The following is a 21,244-nucleotide window of genomic DNA, read 5'->3' as shown; positions in this document are numbered from 1 at the left end:
CTGACTCTGTGTAACCGAACGGATATCAACATTCTACCAGCAAGACGACCAATCAGCCTTCCGGTAGGCTTCACTAATAACGCAAATGAAGCCACGATGCGTCATAATTATGCCGCTCGTTGCGCCAGATGGTCAATATTCAAATAATATCGTGGTCGGTTCGCTATGCGATATAATCTGTTTCCCGTCGACGGAACGAGCGGAAACACGATACACTTCGATTGATACAGACCGTCCGACCCGATCGTTTACCAGGCTTCTCGGTATCCTGAGAGAGAGCGAACAAAGACGGCGTCGTGATTGATCCTATCGCGTGAAACGCCAGCCCGAGCCGTTTCGCAGAAAAATGGCGGCCATAAGATGAATAGAATCGAGAAAGGCGGACCAGGGATCAATTCTGATTAGATAAACCGGAACGGTCTTTCCGTGAATTTTGTGGTCAGGAAGTGAAAAGATTCGTCATAAGTAAACATATACAAATGGAGACACGATACAATGGGGGCTGTGACTAGATACAATTGAAAGCAATGTGTCTCCAATATTTGTTGAGAAACATGTTTATTGAAAATCTGCGAATAAAAGAGACGCGGGGGTCTAAGATTGCAAGAAATCTAACGCGTTTTAAGGATTTCGAGCTTAGTAAAGCTGGTGATTGAACGACGCAACCGTGATTGATCCTATCGCGCGGAAACGCCGGTCCAAGCCATTTCCTAGAAAAATGGAGGCCACGGAGAGACCTCTGCGTCGATTCTCAGCGGGTCTCGAGAACACTAGCGGGTACGTGCGCCGTGTGTACACAAATGAAGTCGATGTTATGCGAGCGCATCCTTTCCAAGTGTCTCTGGCGACGTCTGAAAGAAGAAGAGAAATAACGGGAACAAGGGACAGAAGGATAGGTTGAAGAATGTGCACTCAACGTGATTGGCGCAGCTCCGGCGCTGGTGCACGGCGGACCGGCTGTCTGCATGAAAACTTGAGAACTTCCGCGAGCACTCGTGTGCGTACGACCATCGTGCGAGCCACCCTTCGCTGCGTCTTCCTAGAACGGCCAAACAATGCTCTTCGCTCCACTCGTGACTCACACGGGGAATTTCGAAGAACGCTGTTGACGTTTCACGTGAATGCCCAAACGGTTTACGGTCACTGCTGCCATTGCAGTTGCAAGGACGGTCAATTAACTCATCGATTATCTTTTATCACTCTGAATTGGACCCAAACTTTAACGTGCCCCGATCTTTGACGATATTCAAACGTACCTCGATGGATTTTTCAAAATTTTAAGAATTGTTCTGTTTGATAATACTTTTTTTTTAAACGGAAACAATTGGAAACAGGAGAAGGCATTCGTGATATTTTTAATGGAAAACCCGGAGACTGGTTCTTTCGCCCGAATGATTTTATTCGGTATTCATACTTCGTTCCGCGAGTAACAACTTTTTTAGGAATACTGCGACTCAAGGAGACCGCGCAATTATTCTATGAATATTCGGAAATTCATAGGATTTCACAGGAAAACAACACGCCCGGCTGCGGCGTGTTAAATAATTCATTTGCATTGAACCTGGAAGCGGACGGTTAATTAACGAACCACGGGTTGGCTGAACGCATTTTTCCTTCGATCGCGACTGCAACGAGAAAACCGCCTGAGAAAATAAAGTTATTGATCGGACCGGACGAAAAAGGAATTACACATTTCGCGTTAAGCTTCTATTACTCAAATTATTGTTAGCCACTGAAAAATAATATACAACAGTATAATTAACGAATATTCGGGATGAAAACGGAGCTGTCGTAACTTGAGAGGCAGGTAGTTGTAATTTTTCTATTGTCTGCAGTGGTTGAGAAAAAATATGAATAAATATCTGTACTTTGATTTTAAATTAGAAAGGCTTCTTTCAGAATCATACAATTTTCAATAGCCTATTTTTCCAGAGATTAAAATATTTAGAAGGCGTCAAGCGCGATTGTTAATGCGGTTTATTAATATTTGAAGCATGTTTTAATTATGCAATCAAGCGGACTGGATTCGCACCGAAATAAAATTGCATAGCATAATTAACATTTCTTTAATAATAATACTTTTGTTGCTAAATCATAATACTCCGTCTATACCCGTCGATATAGATAATTATGGAGATTATTTTTATTTTTGTCAATGGATCTATGAACTTCCATGAAAATAGACACACCATCAAAATATGTACGATAATAACAAGACGAATAATCTCAACAATAATCATTACAGAAATAATATTACATAAAATATTTTTTTTTTTAAATGGCACATGAAGCAACATTTGCAAGAAAATTTATGTATTAAAAATTATATAACGACAACCGATTAATCCCTAACATAAATCGCAGAATTACTAAGTTGCCTTAAGTGCAAAATTTAATTTTGAAGCACCACATATTTTGTATCGTCAGAATTGGACTAATGTACACAACAGATGCAGCTGCAGGTAGACGCAGCTTGGTTGGATCAACGTGACTACCAATCGGAAGATTGGAACCAATACTAGCGGTGTAAATCCTAAGATCCTCCGGAAGTTTCAGCTTGGTCTTCGCGTTAACAGTAAGTGGACCGTTAGAGAAGTTGATCAAAAGAAAGGCTACGCCCTGTTCGACTCTACGAACGACAGCCAGAACTTTATTATTGACCAAGGTCACCTCGAGGGAGCCTTCGGCCAGAATTGGCTTCTTCTTCAACGCCACTAGATCCGTGAACACCTTGTAGTGAGACACTTTAGCCCGTTTCTGTGCTGCCAGGTTCAGAGTTTTGTAATTGCTATTGACGGGTAACCAGGTCTTGTTCACCTCGGAAAATCCTCCGGCGATGGCGTTTTCCCATTGGAACGGGGTCCTCTCGGGGTCTCTGGACTTCAAGTAGTACCTGTCCGGTCCAGCGTTGCAACCAGCTGGGTCTACGGTCTCCTGATAGGTGAAATTCCTGTCCAACATACCGATTTCGTCGCCATTGTACACGACAGCCACTCCAGGCAGCATCATAGACAGCATAGTGATCTGATCAGCACGTTTTCTACCGAATCTTGTAGCAACACGATGATTATCGTGGTTGCCCACGACCCAGTTCGCCACGTAATCAGATCCTGGAAGGCTCTTCACCCACTTGTCGATCTCCCTTTTGAAGTCAGCCGCGGTGGAACTGCTGGTCAAGCCTCTGACGAACATAAAGTTGAAGGGAACGTTGGACCCAGCGGTGTAATACTTGACCGTCATGTCGTGCGTCGTGTAGGCTTCCGTGAGGATCATCTTGGGGTCAGACCCTGTCCTGTTGGAGTGGTCGTCCAACAGCTTCCGCCAGGCCTTCAGTACCTCGTAGGTTTCGTTCTGGTCCCTCGTGTAAATGTGGACCAGGCTGTCGTAGTCGGTGTCAGGGATGCCGGTCACGTTCGACTTGGGCTCATCCAGGAACCTATCGTCCTCCACCATGTGATTGATCGCGTCAATACGGAAACCGTCGACTCCGTGGTCCATCCAGAATGTCAACACATCTTCCATCTGCTGTCTCAACGCCTGACTGCGGTAGTTGAGATCAGGCTGACCTGCCGCGAACTGGTGCAGGTAATACTGCTTCCGTTCGTCGTTCCACTCCCAAGCGGAGCCCTCGAAGTTGCTCAGCCAGTTGTTCGGCGGGTGTCTGGTCCCATTGATTATCCTGGCGTCCTTCCAAACGTAGTACTCGTCGAAGGGTTTGATCCTCTTCACGCTCTTCTTGAACCACGGGTGCTCGTGAGAGCTATGATTGGGGACGAAATCCATGATCACCTTGAGTCCTAGCTTCTTGGACATGGAAACGAGCCAGTCGAAGTCTGCCAAAGTGCCATAATCCGGGTCAATGTCTTTGAAGTCGGAAATATCGTAGCCAAAATCAACCTGTGGGCTCTTGTAGATGGGGGAGAGCCAAAGCGCCGTGGCACCCATTTCTGCGATATGTCCTACCCTGCTGCTGATGCCATTCAGATCCCCGATGCCGTCGCCATTGCTGTCTCTGAAGCTCCTGGGGTATATCTGATATATCACAGAGTTCTTGTACCATTCTTTTTTTCCATTTACTCGTAGAAGATCGTTGCTCAGCGCAGATCCTAGCAAACATGCGATCACTGCTAGTCGAATCATGTCGAACCGCTATTGAAACCAGCAATAACTTTGAGTTATTGCTTGACGCGATGGAATTGTTAACAAAAACTTCCTACACAATTGTCTTGGATCAACTGAAGTACGCGAGGCACGGCAAGGTGTACTTATACAGTGCGGTAGCACTATAAAAATTCGATAAGCAGCGGAGATACGTCATCTGTAATTAATAGTACAGTTTTTAATTGTTGATTTAAATCTTAGATGCTGAGTCGGTGACTTGAAGATTAGAATCGAATCTACTTGGGGAGGTCTGATATCTTTTTGTTGTCCTAGTCATCAATGATAGTTACGTACTGATTGGGTATCGTGTCAGAAAATAGAAATTATTTTGGTAAGATTTTCCAGTGAGTACATAACGATTATTCGGTTGAAAGATTATATTGTCGTCACGATATCTATCTACAATCTATAATCGATAAAGACGAGTGTGATACGTTCTTCACTCGTTGTCTGAAGCTTAGTGTTCTTATCAGCACTGTCTAATGTCTCCCAGCAGACTTAGGAAAGTTTTGTTCGAAACGAAAATAAAAGACAATTGTTTGAAATAATCACTTCAACCTTTCATGTCCCGCAATGTTATTTAAAATAATTGCTACTGCGGAAAGTAATTCCATCTACCGATAAATTTCATTATTTTAAATGGGAAATTGTTATTTTTCGTTATTAGATTAAATAAGGTAACGTAAATGAATTTCAGAAATGAAATAGCCGTTGAAATAGTATTTCAAATAACGTTATTTTAAATGTGCCCAAGTTTGCTTTCCAAACGTGGCGGAGAACTTCCTGGAGCAGACCTAGGAATACTGTTTCAAATAACAAATTATCTTATTTCACGGTTATTTTATTATTGCCGTTAAGGTACGTTATTTTATTCTATGAAATAACTTTGGAAATAATTACTTTGTGCTCGAAATAATAAAATACTAACATAGTTTAGGAAGTAGCTGACGGGGTTTGGAAACATAAAGGCAAACATTCGCTTGCTTCAAAGTTTATAGTCTGATTTATTTAACTCGTACTTTCTCTGAGAACACAAAGAGCACTCAAACAAAATTTTATGCAAATTAAATAAAAATAATAGGAAGATATCAGCAGTGTTGAAATAAAGTATTTCCTGGCGCCATGTAGCTTTAGGCTAAAGCACAGAGGACGAGTCAGGCAGGTTTCAATCCATTTCTAATAACAATTCGCAGTTTCTAAAATAAAAAAAAGGAATTGAAGAAGAGGAAAGAATGGATTTGTAAGATGATTTATTACAGATAGTGTATAATGTGACAATCATGCGATTAAAAAATATATTTGAGCCAACAGATGTCCTAAATGAATCCTAGCAAAACTACGTCATCTCAGCTGTAATGTTCATCCTCAAACCTTCAGGAATTATGAATTCATAGACTGTGGATTCGTGTACACAACAGATGCAGCTCCAGGTATGCGCATCTGAGTTGTATTAACGATGGCATTGGCTTGATAATTGGAACCAATACTGGCAGTATAAACGGTCAGCTTTGCCGGGAGGTTCAACTTGGTCTTGGCGTTAACGGTGACAGGTGTATTGGCAAAATTGACCAAAAGTACCGCAACATTCGTTCCGAGTCTACGGACGACAGCCAAAACATTATTGTTGACCAAGGTTACTTGGAGGGAGCCTTGGGCCAGAACTGGTTTCCTCTTCAACGTTACCAAATCTTTAAACACCTTGTAGTGTGATACTTTAGCCTGTTTCTGAGCTGCCAGATTCAGGGTCTTATAATTGTTATTGACGGGCAACCAGGTCTTGTTTCTGTTGGAAAACCCTGCGTTGATAGAACCATCCCACTGGAACGGGGTCCTCTCAGGATCTCTGGACTTCAAATAGTACCTGTCCGGCCCAGCGTTGCATCCAGCTGGGTCCACGGTCTCTTCATAGGTGAAATTCCTGTCCAACATGCCGATTTCGTCGCCATTGTATATGACAGCCACTCCAGGCAGCATCATAGACAGCATAGTGATCTGATCAGCACGTTTTCTACCGAATCTTGTACCAACACGATGATTATCGTGGTTGCCTACGACCCAGTTGCCCTCGTATTGAGGCCCTGGGAGGCTGTTTACCCACTGGTCGATCATCTTCTTGAAGTCAGCCGCGGTAGACTTCTTGGTCAAGTCCTGGATGAACATAAAGTTGAAGGGAACGTTGGATCCAGCGGTGTAATACTTGATCGTCAGATTGTGCGTCGTGTAAGCTTCCGTGAGGATCATCTTGGCGTCAGACTTTGTCTTGTTGGCATGGTTGTCCATCAGCCTCCGCCAGGACCTCAGTACGTCGTAGGTGTCGTCCTGATCCTTCGTGTAGACGTGGAGCAGGCTGTCATAGTCGGTGTCAGGGATGCCGGGCACGTTTGACTTGGGCTCATCCAGGAACCTGGGGTCCTCGAGCAAGAAATTGACCGCGTCAATACGGAAACCGTCTACTCCGCGGTTCATCCAGAACGTGAACACGTTCTCCATTTCCAGTCTCAGGGCCTTGCTGCGGTAATTGAGATCCGGCTGACCCGCCACGAACTGGTGCAGATAGTATTGTTGACGATCGTCGTTCCATTTCCAGGAAGAGCCTTCGAAGACGCTCAGCCAGTTGTTTGGCGGGTGTCTGGTCCCGTTTATCATCTTGGCGTCCTTCCAAACGTAGTACTCGTCGAAGGGTTTGACCCTCTTCACGCTCTTCTTGAACCACTGGTGCTCGGTGGAGCTGTGATTAGGCACGAAATCCAAGATCACCTTGAGCCCTAACTTCTTGGCCGTAGAGACGAGCCAGTCGAAGTCCGACAGGGTGCCATAATTCGGGTCAATGTCTTTGAAATCAGAAATATCGTAGCCAAAGTCAGCCTGTGGGCTCTTGTAGATGGGGGATAGCCAGAGTGCTGTGACTCCCATGTCTGCGATGTGTGCTAGTCTGCTAGTGATGCCGTTCAAGTCACCAATGCCGTCATCATTGCTGTCTCTGAAGCTCCTGGGGTATATCTGATATATCACAGAGTTCTTGTACCATTCTTTTGTACCGTTTACTAGTAGAAGATCGTTGCTCAGCGCGGATCCTACCAGGCACGCGATCACTGCCAATCGAATCATGGCGAACCCTTTCTTAAAAACAGTTTCTACAATTGCTTGGTGTAGAATTGTTGACTGAGATATCTTGCTCTGGACAATTCCGTTGGATCAACTATGCTGTGCCGGAACCAACAAGCTGTCTTTATATGGTGGCCATTATAAAAATCAGATAAGAAATGAAGACTTGAAATCAGAGCTTTCTGTCTATGCTTTGATAAGATGTTGAGCTATTCCTGGTGATCGTTATTGACATGCTAAGTATGTAGCTTTGGTGGTTGTAGGACCAGGAATATGAAGATTCAAATCAAATTCACCTGGTGTATTTTAATAACTATTCATTAATTGACCAAGTCATTTATGTGTAATGAATCTGAGAATTGGTATCTTAGCAATTGGGAATGATGCATCCACGGAAAGTAACTCTTTCTTTATGGAAAGTTTAGCGTCAGCTTCGTATTTTTATATTACCAAACAGTAAGGCATAGGTATTAATGGCATTGATAAGATTTAGTAAGCCAGTGCATAATGATAAAATATTCGCTAGATATATTATCACTCGTACCTGTCAATCCAAACCCGAGTCTAGTATTTTTCCCCTCGTTGTCTAAAGCTCTAGCATTCCTATCAGCGCTGCGTATTTCTTTTCAGGAAGGCCAATTTTATTTCAATACGAGAAGTAATCAATCGCAATAGTCGTGTTTTCTGTTTTACGTTTCGCAACATTGTTTGAAATAAACGAAGTAACTTCGTTATTTTAAATAATGAATTTATTTCGTTTCATTATTTAGAGTAACGAGCACATCAAATAAACTTTCATATAACTGGAATTTCACATGCTGAATCTAGTGCAGTATTTTTCATGTTAAACTGAGGAAAAAATATACAATCATATGTATCACTGGACGTTTGGTAAATTGAATTGCACTTGCAATTGATTACGTAATGAATTACATCGACTGCAATCGCGGTTTTCGGACTTTTCCTTTTACGCGATGTTTATTTGTGTCTTATAGAGCAAACAATTTTTTCTTTGAGTGTATGTTAAAAATAGCACTGTTTTGCAACGAGAACGTCACAAACACACAGATTTCGAAGTTTATATCAAAAATACAATTCAATAACTAGTTTCTATGTTCGTCGTATGATGATTCCAGGGAAAGGCATTGGTTGCCACCTGTAAGTGCAAGTTCCTAGGAGGTTTTAATGCACCAGGAGGCGTGCAACGTTCGCCCCCGATAAGATTCTTCAAGCACGCGGCCACTTGGGAAATGGTAAACACCTAAGCCCGCACGATCTCGCGTGTTCGCCGCGTTTATGCGTGCCGGCCTCGTAACTGCTATCGCGGCAGTCGCTAATTATACAGTTGGCTGCGGTCTAGCAGGAACGATTTCTTACCTCGCGGCTGTCGGGGCCAATTTAAGGTTCGCGCGAGTCTGAAAAATCGTCGTGACGAATATACTCGTCGTCTGTCGGTGACTGATGCTAGTCCGCGCGACTCTATTTTGTCTTGGAGACGTGAAAGACCTAACGAGACTAGGATCCACTCAAATTCCACAAAAATAAAGTATTCTTTAGGAATCAACTCCTAGGAAATGCATGATATATGTATCATAAAAATAAATCCCTAATGTTAAATTTTCAAATAAATAACATCGATATAAATTGTATTTACAATCAGGCCACGGGAAACGACCGAAAAGGGGAAGTGCACAGAGAATGAATAACCTTAATGTGCTTTCAATCATACCCAACCCATTACTCACTACACGACAGTTTACATAATTCATAAATTCGCGCCACAACACGCAATACCGAAAACCTTCGTGCGCGAACATTTGAAACGCTCGACTGTATGTATTCAACAACTAATTGCCAGTCTTGAATAATCTATTTTTTGCCATTTGTTGGAATTTTTTAAACAAAGATTTACGTTTATTTAAAAAGGAAGCTGTTCACCAATTTCACCTTCTGTGAAACTATTTATCAAAATTTCGGTTCACTGTAAAACCGAACTTCTCGATTTGGCCGATAGACAATTTGAAACAAACCGCACAAAAAGATCGCAAATTGTCTATTGAATACTGATACTCGTCATCGCGTTTACTGGAAAAAAACTGTCATGGCCGTTCTCTTTTCCTGGGTCGATTGGGGCCTGGTTGCGTGTAAAGGAAAGGTTTTTCCAAAATCGCGCTTTGACGCATGTTATTTTCTACAGAAGCGAAAAACGAACCCACCGCGTAATGGAACACGGTCCGAGAATACATTTTGACTATGGCCAGTGAAACCATTTTTTCTTTTTTCGACCATGCGTCAAAATATAGGATGCTCTACTTTTTTCGTAAAAAAATAAATCGAAAAGTTGGAGTAAAATTTTTTACCCCATGGCTTCGTTTTCGAGGAAATCAATTCCGAAATTGGTTTGGCGCGCGTGCGATTGAGCACGACTTGACTGACGCGTTTGTCCGTCGCAGATTATTTCTACTTCCGTCCGTGTTGGTAAATCGTTGACGATATTGGCAGGAACAGGTAATACCGTGTTGCTATCGTCGCTCGCAAACACCAACGTAAGTAGAAAATAACTAGCAGTCGATGAATGATAGAAGAACGGCTGCGCGTGCCCCCAAAATTTTCAACGTTTAATTTCTCGAAAACGAATCCTCGGGGGCAAAAATTTTATATTACATTTCCGATTTGTTTTTTCATATAAAGTCATCGCCGACCGTCAATTTTAGGTTTCCCGTGAGCGTCCTATGTGAAAATTGAATCCTTTTTTTCGATGAAGGGTCGAACGAACGGGATTAAATGTATCGATTACATGGGGAAAAGAACTCGATTGTTACAGTTAGATTTTTTGAAGTATTTTGCGCGCCCTTTGTAAACGTGATCTCGATGGAGATCGTGCAACGCTGGCGGTTTCAACTTTTAAACGCGAATTGTTTCTCGTTTCACTCGGTCCGCGGTAACGATAACGGGAATATAATAAATTTCAAGGTATAATAGTTAGAGACAATAAAACGTAACGGTGTGTTTTGCGAAACAACACTTCCGCGCGTGATTTATGCTCGAAGATACACGCAGATTCAGCGGCGGGTAAAGACTAACATGATACCCGTGTAGAAACGCCACCGCGGAACGGGAACAAAGTTTCGCCGGGAGCATTATTTATGCGCGTAATTTTCTTCTTGGCTTATTGCGAACTGCATTCATTCATTGTTCGCGCCCGTGCTAGGGACAATTTCACTGAAACAATGAATTATTCACGCTATAAACATTCGTTTCTCCCGCGCTGTTATCAGTCTTCCACCGGCGGGCTTCCGGTTCATGAGACGCTACTCTTCTATTTTTAATCGTCGAAAAGGAAGGGAAAGACCGTTTCACGATAGAGGTACGCCGCAATGTAAATATTCTGCAGTTTATAAATGTAATTCGGATCGTAATTTGAGCATTAAATGTGAAATTGTGCGGCCAACAGTGTGCAACAGGTCTAACGAGTCTATTAACAACGTACGTAACCTGTTGTCTAATAATTTTATGTTATATAATCGAGATTCTATTCTCATTTATTGCACTGGTGTCTCTCAAGTTGCAACAAAGTTACTCCAACCATTGTTAACTGTACTTTACTTATTAGCAGAGTATCTCACACACAAGTCAGGTAAAACAAAGAGGCAATAGCGATCAAGTTTCGCTTACCTGACTCTCAGATTGCAAATTTATCCCAGCCACTTTTAACTGCACTTTATTTGCTCAAGTTGCTACGGATTTCTCCCCAGACTTGTTAACTGCACATTCTCTTACCGGTACTGTATCTTAATCTTGTCTTTCATGCATACAAAGCCCGGTAAGACGAAGAATCGCCATTGTTTCATGTACGTGTACGAGAAAAGTCTCTTAAATTTTTCTATGTTCGAGTTGTTTCTGCGATACATCTATTATGGAGACTAAAACCATGTGACACCGAAAATGAGCAGTCTATGCGTGTGGTTTTAAATTAATTTTCATAGATTCGTAGGGGGGAGGGTGGAAGCTTTTCACGATGTGCGATCGCTTCGAAAGGGCAACGGAGACGAGGGATTGGCGCGTCTCTGTTGTAACGAGGCCACCGTTATGTCAGCCACCCTCGCTGCCAAGGGGTAGTCAAACAACCCCCACACAGTTTACGGCCGTAATTAACTTCCTAGGTTATTAGCCCTCGTTCGCGGTTGTACCCTGCTACTCCACAGGACTCTGTCTCACCAGTCTTTCCCCAGGAAATCCTCCCTCTTGCATCCCCTTTTGCGTCTCGAGTTTCATCCGACGCGGACGAGACGTTTTTCCACGAACTTCAGAGCGAACGGCTCGTGATGACTTCATAAATAAATAAAACTTTAAGAGGTTGCTTCTGGGGAATAATTTCTGTTGCAGAGTAATTTTAATCATCAATGGGGTTGTCATTTCAGCCTCGAAATATATTCGATGGCGTTTATGTATAATGAGCACTCGCGTGCGAAAGCAGTATCTTTGCATTTAATTACACAACCATTAATAATATAATACGCGCATTCTAGCATTCTGTAATGCATACGGGGTGAAGTTGCAATGCGCGTAGCTATATATCCGTTCCAGCACAATGCGCCATTGACTGGGAAACAAAGTAAGAAGTCGTAAAATATATTTCGCGGCGTGATTATCAGCGAACGGATCTTCGAAAACAAAAGAGAACGCATGGTAATCGAGCTCGCGTTACACGCGTAACGCTAAACAGTCGCGGGCATTCGGGGAGCTGCAAATTAATTAACCTGCGCCCATTCATTATTATCGGAAGCACAACACGCGCGAGCAATGCGATCCTAATTAAATTTTCAGTCCGCGCGAGTCCATCCGGTAAATCAACATAGCTCGAATACCGTGAAATTGAATGAAAGCACGTTCTTCGAATAATTGCGGCGACGTACACGAGCAGTGTAACGCGCCATTGGCAGTCCTGAAAATCACAAACATCGCGCTGCCCTCGTTATTTCGTTTCCCATTCATCGCTGACAGATCTGCAGATCCGTGGCGGTGAAAATTAGGTAACGTATGCATACCCCCATTTCGTACCCACACAGTTCGGGATACGAACTCGTCGTCGAAATCGGGAGACACTCCAGATTTCGAGAGATGAAAACGATGTACCACAAAGTATCTCACCTGGAGGCTTGATCAGATACGTCAAAGCGAAATTCCAACTGTTGCAACACTAAAAACAATCCTATCTAAAAGTAACCCCTAATGTCATGCATCCACATAGGACTGGTAGACGTTTCTAAGCTAATTAGGGAATTGAATTTCCAGCAAAGGCAGCCTTTGAACAAAGAATATCTCAAGAAGCATCCAAGGAGCCCCAACAACACAGTCTAAATTGCAACAAAGGTTCTAACATTATAAATGCAAGTGTGTTGGGGTTGTAACTGGAGAGATACAAACTATTCCACCTGGGGACATAAACAAATACATCAGAAAGAGTATCCAACGATTACAAAATCAGAAACAAGGACCTCAATAAGACTCTAAACAGGCAGGTCTATGAGTGCTGTAACACGAGAAGATGAAATATGTTTAAACCATTCTTATAGACTGTTTTAGGTCTTATTTGTTGCTTCAATTTATTTTGCGGTTTCAGTTCCAGATTCTATCAGAATCCATCAACACCCCTCCTCGGACCTAGCGTTGTATGGGGGTCTAAGGCAACGTCTGGCGTCTAGTTGCACCTGCGGATTCGGCCCTCGTATCACGTGAGCTAGGAGAATTTCGTGCAGGGAAAATGAAGTAGGGACCGAGACAGTCTATAGGGTTGAAGGGTTTTCGTTAGGTGCGAAACATACCCCCGTACAAAAGTGTCGCCAGCTTAGACGTGACATTGTCCCGCGGAAGTGGCTACGGTCCGAGTAACGCGCGTCCAGTGTAATTCTGGAGTAATATGGCGCCGTGAGGACACGGGCCGCGAAGATTGCCGGGACTTTATAGACTCTTGCCACGACCCTCCTTCATCGTCCCGTTTCTTCCCCCGCCTAGAATTTTCGGCGATGTCGTGTGGTTTTCGCGAGTAAAACACTCGAACGTCGTGTGGCGGCAGCTGGCGCAGAAAATTATATTAAAAGCGTCAGAAATATATGACCCGTTCATTACGAAAGTTGTACGAATCCGGTTACCGTTGTTCCTGGATGGAAGCGCGCCAAATTTAAAATAATTACCGAGCACCGCGTTATTTGAAAATCTCTCTGCGACTATTTTCTAAATATTCCATTATCGCTCGACTATCTGTTTGATTTATCGACGGGCAAGCAAGGGCTCGAATTCCTCCATGGCCTCCCTGCCGCCACAGAGGCCAGCAATCTCGAAAACTCCAATTTTCACGCAAGCAGCTCGGCGCAAAGAGCGGTCCAGCGTGCACGTACGTTTTGCAATTCATATTTTCGTGTAAAAATCCATGCGCCAAAGTCAGCGCGGCGCCTCTGAAATGGAAATTACCGCGGCCGGTATCGTACGTACGGGCTGCAAGATATAAAACTAAATACGCTCGTGATATAGAATTTTCGTGCGAACGAGAAATAGAAAATTCGCCAAGGGTCGTTCGCGCCTGGAATAGACGGCGTGGGAGGAGCGCAGAAGGGGACGAGTAGGGCAGAAATTGACCGGAAGTTTCTAAGTATTCGCGCGCCAAACCGTGCGACGTGGTAGCAGAAAAAAAAAGTCCAGCGAAAATTACTACTCCGTCTGGACTTCGTGCTTTTTTTTTTTTATTTTTTCTGCTTCCTTTTTCGTTGCTGTTGTCGTTGCTTTTTTCCACATTTTTTTTATTTGGAGTTCCAAGCACGCTGCCGCGAAATATTTCGTGCCCGAAAGCGTGTACAGGTCCGCGTCACGTTGCAGGCAACATTATCTAAAATATTTCTATACACGCGAGCCACTTCGCGAATGATGCACGCGAAAGTGCCTGCTCCAATTAAAACTGTTCATTAGCGGGAAGTAGAAACTGTCGTATTCATGTCAGACCGTGGCGTAGATACGCGGCAACGTTTCTCCGCGGCTGAATAGTTTGTTCCCGCGAGAACCGACGGATGACTTCGCGAATAATAATTCGCTAAACGTGTCCGGAGAAGAGATTCGCGCGAAAGGAAAATAAACTACGCTTTTCGTTACTCGCCTCCGCGCGATCTAATTGCGCGCGGTGATTCAAATAATGATACAAGATATAAAGTACGCTGCACCATCAAGATCGTTCCTTTCCAAGTAAGGATACCGACGACTGGGAATAGCGTATTATTCTTAGAACCGTGTCTTCGTTGCCTAAATTCAAGGAGTGACGTCCTATTATTCCGCACTAGAAATCGATACTCGAGACAGGAGATAATTAAAGAAAGTTAAAATTGGTCAGGAAACGAGCAAAAATGACCCAAGTGTTTCAATTTCAACTATATTGAGAAACTATGTTATCGTAACGAAACAGGAGGCAAATAAAAATCGTCTCCTTGATGTACGCACAGTTTAAAAAGAAAGATGAATGGATAGAATAACCTATCGGGCGGAAAAATTAAATTAATTATTTCTTGAATGCTATCCGAGTTTATCGGCGAAACCAGTCAATTATTTTTATCGCGGCGCGAAATGAATTCTTCTTCTTGCTCGTCGTTTCATCGGCGCAGACGGGAACGGGCGAGGAGAAGGGCGATGGAAACCGCTTTGGAACGAGGTTCGATATTTATGAGGCAGCGACGAAAAATGCTGCACGACGTTCGAGGGATCGAGGGTTGCCGCTTATTCGAGGGGGTGGAAATGCGCCTGAATGGCTCGTGCGATCCCTTCGCGCGAACAGGGCGAAACATTCCGCGAGATAAAACGCTGTCACGCCGATCCCACCATTGAGCCGTATTCGCGAAACCTCGAACGAGTCGAGACGTCTCGTGAAGGTGTCTCGAGAGCGGGATAAACCGATCTGCGAGGGGTTGAGGCGAGGATTTGCCGAAACGTCGTCGACGATAGGTTGATCGACGGTTCGTAAACGCTCGGAGGACGAGCAGGATTTACTGGAAGGTACAGGACTCTGGTAGACTCAGGTGTCCTTTAATTCCAAGGTCGTATAAACGGAGGGCGAACTGGCCTCCACGCTTTTCCGAATTTATTAACAGTAAATCAATATATCTTGCAAGCTTTTCTCGAAATAGTTATGTATCCGTCACTCTGCTAAATTTGATTAAAATCAGCGAGGATCGAGTCTAACAGCAATATACGCCGTGTTAAAATATCTTCGAACCGTGAATAGATTTTGTAGGATCCGAGAAACGCGTAATTAAAGAACTCTTTGCACCGGTGCGCCGTTCTAATACGAGAAAAGTAATATCGGAGCGAAATCTTACGGTCCGCGAGCTCAACGGCTTTAGATTCAACGTCAAAACTTTCCTCCTGTCGCTACGCGCGTCGTATTACGGCTGAAATATTAAATAAATTGGCACGAGTTCCATCGCGTAAGAAGAATTTCACCATTTGTTCCATTAACAATAAAACGAAAGGTGATATCTTGTATTTAGGGGAATAAAAGCACTCTAACTCAAAGTGTTTCGCCTGGTGACTCGATCGAACGTACCAAAACGGAACTTCGTCGATTAAATTAAAAACAGATCCATCTACGAATATCCTCAGAAGTCTGCGCAATAGTGAAACGTCTCTGAGCCACTTAAACTCTTAAAAAAGAAAGTAAAAATATCCACCATATCGGTATGAATTTCCAACAAAGACAGCCTCGCGCGGTAGGCAGACCTCAGGAAGAATCCCAGGATTCCCAACCGGCATAGTCGAAATTCCAACGGCGCCTGGATGTCGTCAACCAGCGTTCATCGGGAGTCGAAAACGTTCTGAGCCGCACGGTGGTTCCAGGATCGCTAGATATTCCGTTTCCTCGTGCCGCCGTTCGCAAGGCACGCGTAATTAAAATAATTAGTACGAATAATCTCGGGTCTAATAGCGTGGCGTGCTCGAGCGTTAGAGCGCCGTCAGAAGAGCGAGCTGGTCATAATTAAAACGCACGGCCATAGCGACACTTGAATCCGTGCTGTGCGGCCTGTTCACGCACTTTTACCGCACGACGAGCTGCCTGGCAACCAGTTTCCTCTCTAACCTGTTCCCCTCCACGCCACGGAGAATATTTTCAGCCATTGAATGAAACTCGTCGCGCCTGAACGTGTACGCAGTCCCTTGCGGTTGCATACTCCCAGGATGTTAATACTTTCGAGGGTTAAACGTCCACCGGTTGGACTTTTCTTAGGGAGGAGAACGAGTGGGGAAATCGTTAATGCTGATTTTAAGGACTGCCTGACGTAATGGAAGCGTAAGTTGACTCTGACGGCAGTCTTTGTCGTTGGGCTTCATTTGCTGAAACAATCGTGTATACGTAACCAGAGACTGTTTATCAGACTCTTCCTGCAATCGAAATCTACAATTCATTTCTCAGCCAGCACCCATCATCGATTCCAAGCGATCTCGTTAGCAAACGTGCCGGAAGCGTCGCCCGACGTGACCTGCTGGGATCAAGTGGATCCAGCCAGGCGTGATCATCGTCTGATGTCACACTCGATCCCGCGATTACCGCTGTAGCGTAAAATGGCCGGATTCCTGACCCTAACACCTGGCATTCCTGCAGTAGGCGCCGGTCGTCAAACGGAATTCGCGCGTGTCCGTCAGATTGACGGACATCAAGGGGACGCTAATGCCGTTTCAACGGAACAAAGCAATTGGAGGAAGGGAAATCGGATTTCTGAACCGGTAACCGTGCCTCTATAATAGATGCTCCGTGTCCTCGTTTACATAATACTCAAAATCATTCCTGAGAAAAATATCAAAGTTACAACATTACTACGAATTTCGAGGGAAGGATGACTTAAGAGTACTCAACGTTGCTGGTGTAACTAAAGAGACATTTTGTATTTAGGAGAAAAAAAAACACCATGCCGCAATGTATTTCACGTGGTGACTCGATTGATTTCGCTAAAACGAAATTTTACCAGTTACAACATGAAAAACAAGAGCACCTATAGTGTACCTCAGTACACACTGTGCAAAGTCGAGTTGCATAACTTAAGAACCGTGTTGCTATAGTCGATGCTGCACGAGACAGAAAGACGTACAAAGCACGGCTCGATTGGTCAAGAAATAAAAATTGCAAACACCTAATGAGACGTGCAATTCGTGCCGTTCTACGCTACTCCATGCTGTTGATTACGAAAGTGGGACAGGAAAGAGTGGAGGAGCATTTGCTAACAACCACTCGAACGTAGGTCGTTAGCAATTATATTTTTCTACTTATTTGAGAATAAAGATTTTTAAGGATCGTGGAACTTATTTTTCCATTTCTAGTGATAGGTTGGCGTTGTCGAGAGGATGACAAACGGTTCAGATGAAATTCCAAATAAGGAGAGTAAAATCTAGGTAAACTGGGAAAAGATGCAAATCTCTACTGTCGATATTAAGGTTCAAAGACTAAAAAGTACAAAGTTCCAATTTAAAGAGCACTGAACGAACGATAGAAACGTTGTAGAATTGCCTGTAAGAAAAGTATTCAATAATCAGAGAAAGCTGCTGAATCAAGACAGTCGAATTTGCAATATAGGTTGCAGACCAATTCGCTTCTCTTTCCAAGCTTCTTCCTATCGTGAAAAATTCATCGCTCACTATTCAGGATTACAATAAATTTCCATAAGTCTCTAGGTGATCCACCTTCGACAATTCGATTGGACGAACGAATCATAATCGAGGTAGACAGTTTATTATCGCGTGAAAATGGATCGATCGTCGCGCCATCTACGTGTTTGCGATCCCAACGCCATCGTGCGGTCGTAGCGCCATCTATGCAGTGTATGTTTCCCCCTGTTTCTCACCAAAATCGCGCGATCATCAGCCACGACTACGTCGTTAGATCGAGTCTCATAAGCATGTTCGCGAGTTAGTGTCTTAATTAGACGCTATCGTCGTCGTAACGATACCAACAACCTGTGGTAACCTGAACGCGTAGCTAGCCTCCAGTTGGAGCGTTAACTGCTCGGAACGTCGCGTTATTACGGAAATATCTTCCTTGAACGCCGTACAGTTTCCAATGTAATAATGAGGACAAAATCGCGCACGTGGTTTTCGGATCGCCGCTGGGGATACACTCAAGTTTCAGTTTCTGACTTCGAGTTTCTGTGTAATTCGCATCGACGGATTTCGTCAATTTTCCATAAAAGAAGAAGGGAACGTACAAGAATTACAAAATAATAACGATAACTATTCGTATTTTGCTAATGTATTTTAATAGTGTGGAAACTAAACATTTTTTATTGTTTTCAACGATTTATTAGTGGCGGTAAAAGTTTTCAAAGTAAGAACAAAAACGTTTCTTCATTATGCGAGAAAGCGCGGCGTGTACAGAAGGTTTCCATGAAATTCCGTTTAACCCGAATGGGTTTACGACGTTGAGAAATAAGAGCAAGCGTTTCGTGACGGTAGAATCGTTAGATCGCCGCGGGGCTAACCTAATTTCGGGCTTTTAAAGGCCGCGGGCGATTTGCATAAACGTTCAGACGTGGTCGAAGAAAATCACGATCGATCACACGCGGAGGGATTCGCGGGGCGAAAGTTTCCAGGCAAGAAACTCCCAGGAAAAGTCTGCCTCGTTGAGGGACGGAGAGAAATAAGAATGAAAATAAATGACCCGGAGAAAGATTTTTGAAGATAACTATACTGTGACTGACACGGTGCTAATAAATATTTATGGCTCAAGCCTTACGGACTACACCGGCAAAACTAAAACAATACCGATAATGATTCATCTTTGTTACGCCACAATGCTGTACGATATAAAACGGAGTGCCCGTCAACAAAAAGTAATTTACCGAAGTAAAATGTGATTGGATCGACGCTGACTCGTGGGCGGAGTCGTTAGCGACTCCGCCCCCTAAGGACAGAACTCTCACGCTCCCAACTATACATCTGCATTTCATTGACCTACTTACAAAATTATCGCTTTCTAGATTTTTTAAGTTTCCCAATTTTTTAATTTTGTCCCAGCTTTGTCGGTGATTCGCAAGTCTTTGTTTGAACAGCAACCTTTCGAAACACCGAACTTCAAGATCAAATTCCCCTGAAAACTTCCAAGAGATTCTTATTCTTCGATGGTTTCGTGTCCAGGCCAACGGTTTCCAAAAGCCAGATACTATCGAGAACAGAGGCCAGATGGCCTGGAGATCACTAAAGTTGGGTAATCGAGAGGTAGGGCTGTTTACAACACGCGGTGAACTCTTAGCTTTACGGCTTTCGACCGAACTGACCAAAGAATTGGATTCCGTGACGGATTTTCTTGCGAACGAACTTCCCTCCTCGGAGTTGAAATGAATACACGCGATCCCAGAGACCGGCGATGTTTTTCGATATGGACTGTTAAAAGTACTAATTTAGAGAGTCTCTTAAGGTGGATTTTTTTCAAGATCTCTTCTCGTAATTAGTAGATTAACGAGAATTTAACAGGTTGTACTTGGTGGAACTTAATACCGAGATAGGGAATGTAGGAAATGATAGTAATTACGCGCTGGTGATAAGAGATACGAGGATCAGAGACACGGTAGCAACTTGGAATACTTTACACTAGTGTTTCTATAAGTAGGAGGTCTCGAAAGAAAAGTGTAAAAGTAGTTTAAACAAAAATGTGAAAATATTATGTGGCTTTTATTTCTGGTATTTATGAGATTAGCTAAATTCGGGGAATTATTAAACGTGTAATATATTTGAAATATTTGGAATCGCTGATTGAATGATGTACGATTGAATGTACTATGTATTATGGGTGTAATGATGTACAGTACGTAGTCGATGCATAGTAAAGTACGTTCCTTTAATCGTATTAAAGTACATTAAATTTATAATAAAAGAGCTTGGCGCAAAGGCTCGAATTATGTAATAATAATTTCCACGGGATGCAATAACGTAAAGCGATTGAAAATGTTTCATAATAGAAAGCTGAGTGTAATACTCGTAAAAAGAAACACAATTATGTGGCAAGTGCGTAGCGCAGTAATTAGGACACTCGACTACCACTCGGTTGACCAGTGTTCAAATCCCGCAACAACAACAAATTTTCTTGGATTTTCCTAGACTGGGGATGCGCAACACTGAGAAGAGCAAATGGAAAATTTAGTGCAATTAGGGAACAATGTGAACCACGTATCCAGTTGCAAAGAAAACACTGAGAATCAAAGCCAAATGAACTACAAAGAACATTAAACCCCGTATCACAAATCCAATCGCGAAGAAAATTGTAAGCACAAAAGGGGGGAATAAATTGAGAGGAAAATTAAATTCTACGTCAGAATTCGTGCAAGTAGAAAGAGGTCGGAACGAGCTGTGGTATATCTCTGCGTCTCAGTCAGCCACAGACACCGAAAGAATTAATCGAATCCCGCGGAAACATTAACATACGAATCCCCACGCCTCGAGGCGGATCGAGGCGTGTACTGCATCTCTCCCGCGGTTTAATGGAAACTGCCCCGGGATTAATTAATTCGCGATAAAAGAGGAAGCGTTCCCCTCCCCCCTCCATGATGAAGTACAGCTTTAAATAATGCCCGTACCGTAACCCCGGCACTCGTAACGACCATTTATTGTGCAAATTGGAGAATCCTTAATGGTCGGCGCAATTAGCGATACCGATGGTGCGTGACACTCGCACGTGGCGCGCGCCACTGCGAGACCAGTCGATCGCTGGTAAAAGCGAGAGATTACGTTCGACGATAAAAAAAAGCCGATGATCGATTTAACTAGCCGGACGAAGGATCGTTCATTCATTTCGTCGTGACTACGGGATGCACGCGTCCGTTTTACACTGAAAACAATCGGGTGTCGATGGCTTTGATAGAACCGTGCGCCAACCGGACGATAATTACGGAGATTGGACGCGGAGATTGCTGGGGAACTACGCTTGTCTCGCTCCGATGACTGATGTTTGCGAACTAGT

General features: G+C 43.5%; 1 protein-coding gene and 2 pseudogenes across 4 annotated transcripts in view; 1 reads left to right on the top strand and 2 right to left on the bottom strand.

Annotated features, from left to right (window-relative positions):
* LOC143343703 (uncharacterized) overlaps positions 1–21,244 on the top strand; it is a 198,483-nt gene that overhangs the window by 138,801 nt on the left and 38,438 nt on the right. The window lies entirely within an intron of this gene.
* Positions 1,382–4,224, bottom strand: LOC143343241 (alpha-glucosidase pseudogene; annotated as a pseudogene).
* Positions 5,056–7,347, bottom strand: LOC143343293 (alpha-glucosidase pseudogene; annotated as a pseudogene).

Source organism: Colletes latitarsis, chromosome 7 (assembly GCF_051014445.1).
Source record: "Colletes latitarsis isolate SP2378_abdomen chromosome 7, iyColLati1, whole genome shotgun sequence".
Taxonomy (NCBI): Eukaryota; Metazoa; Arthropoda; class Insecta; order Hymenoptera; family Colletidae; genus Colletes; species Colletes latitarsis.
The sequence above is the reverse complement of the archived record's forward strand: the minus strand, read 5'-3'. Positions and strand labels throughout refer to the sequence as shown.